Genomic DNA, 3,561 nt, shown 5'->3' on the forward strand with positions numbered 1-3,561 from the left:
ACTGTTCCCCACCTCAAACCCTAATCCGATCAAAGAGGGAGGGCTGCAGCGGCGGGAAGCGCCACCGGCTCGCCGTTACGTCACTGCACCGCGCCTCCGCCGCCCCTGCGTCATGCCGCCATCACCCTCGACGACTTCCGCGTCCTGCGGCCATCACTACACCAACCATCGTCGCCGCCACTGCTTCCACTACTCCGGCGAACTCGGACCTCCACGACAGAGCCATGGAAGTCGGCAAGATTTCCCCCTCTGAAGGTCTCTCCAACTCGATCTTGTGACACCCTAGGTGTCTGCACAGTAGAACTGCATTTATTTTATGCATCATGTGCTTAATTTACTTGAACGAGGGTCTTATTTTAAAAATATAACGTTAATTGTGTAAATATGATTTGATGCAAGGTCATTTCTATAATTTAATTTGAATAGGATGGGTGAATGTTGCTTTTGTGGAGGGTTTCTTTGTAAAATTTAGTGTAATCATTACATGGTAGGAATTTTAATTTTCAGTCTGAAATTAAGGTGAATTTGCTTTGGAAAAGACAAAAGTCCATTAAATTCAAAATACTTTCTATGTTTTCAAAATAACTCTTTAACCTTTGGTCTAATCAATTTTTGCACAACATCAAAGTTGTAGATCTTGAAAAGTTGAACAACTTTCATGTTGGGCACTTTTTCATTTGAGCCCTAGTTTAGGAGTTATTTTTGTTTTACAGCAGGACCCCTAAACTTTTTTGAAATTGCAAACAGGTCTAGCCTGTGTCTTCCTCTTCTCTCCCTCTCTGCTTTCTCTGCTGCCAGCGCAGAGTGGCACCGCCCGCCGCCGAGGGAGGGCCGCAGGCCACCTCCTGCTCGCCGTGGCCTTCCACACGTCGTGCCCGGGCTCCTCGCCGCCCTTTTTCCCTCGCGCTGGACCTCCCCCGCTCCTGCCACGCACCTCCGAGGCCCCAGTCGGCCGCCACCTCGCCGCCGTCGTGGCAAGCTTGGGGAAGAGCCCCGGCTTCCCTTCTCTCGTGCGCTTCTGTACCAGGGGAACCCCCACGTCCCAACCCCCTCACACCCTCGCCACTTCCCCGCTCCAAATCTCCAGAACGCCGCCACCGCCCGCCCGAACGCCGGCGAGCTTGAGCTCCCTGTCGCCCCGCTCCTCCACGGCCGCTCCGCCCATGCAGACCCCATCCCTAGCTCCACCTCGCTCTCGCGTAACTCCCAGACTAGGCCATCCTACCCCTTCGCCGCCGGAAAGTCGCCACCGCGGCGCAGAGCCGCCGCCGGCCATCCTCCTCCGTGGACCCGCCTCCTCCGGCCTTCTCCTGTCGAGCCAAGCACACCTACAGGTGCAGCTCAGCCCCCTCTTGCTTTTCCCTACCCTAGCCCTCGCCGCCGGCGACCTATCTCGCCAGAATCGACGGTCAAAACCCTTCCCTCTGCTATGACTCCGGCCAAGGGCCTTTCTGCTAGAATTCAAAAACTTCCAGGGGTTAAACTGAGAAATGTACATGAACTCTAGAATTCAAATTAGTGAACTTTGAAAATGCCTAGAAATTCATAGAAAAATCAGAAAAATACAAATCCAAATGTTTTGGAATCCTTGTTACAAGACCTACAAGTTTTGTTACATCCACATCTTCAGTTTTGGTCTGCATGTTAATCCAAGAAAAAGAATAGAATAAATAGGCTTTAATTTTTCGAGGAGTTGTACTCAGTAACTTCATGTGGTTTTTGTCTAGATTGTGTCTTGCAGTATTACTAGTACCTGGTAAAATTTGAACCCTTTTTGACATCAATAACTAGGTCAAAGTTTCAAGATTCCTAGATCTACTAGTTTTGCTAATGTAGTTATGCTGGTAGAAATATTAAAGTTTTGGGTGTGAAACTTTTTCCAGGCATGCATGTCACTAAAACCTTGCTTGGGCTAGCTTGGTATCCTTTTGCGACGTGTTGTAGCCGTCATGTTTTATTTTCGCTGCTTAAACTCTGAACTTTAAACTTATGTCTTGTATAATGTTTTACTGAGTTTGGACCTGTAATAATACTTTGAACTTGTTGTAATAACTACTATGCCTGTGTTGTAAGATATATGGTTGTAATATCTCTAGAACTCGCCTTCGTGTGGGGTATGCTTGTTCAATCCGAGATCCGGTGGTTGTATCGAGACGTTACCCGACAGACCAAGAATTGTTCCGTTTGAAATGCGTTTGAGTCGGTGTTGCCTTTATGGTGATGGCCAGCGCACTTGAGCCGGGATAATTCAAGTGGTTCTGCCACAGATCTACTCCTAGATGTGTAAATAGAATTTAACATTGGTATCTAGAGCCGGTCTAGTGTGTAGATCGAATTGGAAATGAGGATTCGCTCGCGAATCGAGAGAAATCAGAGAAAAGAAAGAAAGGAAAGAAGAACTTTTCGATCTCGAATCGGAAGTTCGAACCCTAGCCATAACAGTTTGAGATGGGAAAGAATTAAAGTGACAGTTTCGATCCCGAATCGAATGAAAGATCTAGGAAGAACGGAAATAGAAAGGACTTACCTTGTCCCCTCTCGCCGTCGTCTTGACCACAGTTCGCGCGGAAGAACCGGCGCGCCGACTTGCCGGCTGTAACAGCCCGAAAATTTACCAAAATAAATCACGCACTAAAAATAATTTTCAAATCTCTTTTCATCGTTGAGCTCAAATCAATCATAAACCCATTTTCCGTCCGAACCCCTAATCCTTCGAAATCCTTCCCGGCGATCCACCATCCCGACACCTGCACCAATCACCGTCTCATCTCTCTGTTCTCCTCGTTTCGCGCACGTCACTTCCCACCGAAGCCGCGGCACGCGCTCGCGACCGCCGCCGCGAATCCCGCCGGCGCCCCTCTCTTTTTCCCTCCCTCCTTTTCTTTTTCCTTCTCCCCTTTTTCTTTTCTTTTTTTCTTTTCTTTTTCTCTTTTCTTTTTCTCTTTTCTTTTTCCTTCTCCTTCCCTCCCTCCTTTCTCCCGCACGCTGCAGAGGCAGCTCAACGCCACCCTCCCTCCACGCACGCGCGCCTGCTGTGAATTGTTTTCGAAATTGTGGCAGAAAAGTTCAAGTCACATTTTGAGGGGGAGAAATATGAGACAGTTAGAAAGATACTCCCCATAATGTGCATTGAAAAGCAAGAGATGATCTATTAAAGAATGAATGTGACCGTCTGGAGGAGTACAACGGTCACTATATTGATACCCCTATATAAAGAAATGGCTAAATTCCAGTATTTATGCTGGACGACACTCAAAGATAGTAAGATGGTGCTTACAGAGCACATATAAAGTTTTTAACAGATAACCCAAATAAAGAGATTTACTGATACGCCATATTTACAAAAGATGGCAAAATCTAGGGGAACATGGTATATAGAGACCTAAAACTTGAAGAGAAGTATGAATGCGTGTGCACTTCGATGATTCAAGAGTAACAAGGTTCTCATGCCAGCTGATGTTGTATACAACACCTGTTGTTAGCTCTCAAAGAAAATGAATAAAGTAAAGAAGGATCGAGGTTGGGATCACCACGACTACGCCGTCATGGTCGTGAAGCCTC

This window comes from Panicum virgatum, chromosome 6N (genome assembly GCF_016808335.1).
Source record: "Panicum virgatum strain AP13 chromosome 6N, P.virgatum_v5, whole genome shotgun sequence".
Classification (NCBI taxonomy): Eukaryota; Viridiplantae; Streptophyta; class Magnoliopsida; order Poales; family Poaceae; genus Panicum; species Panicum virgatum.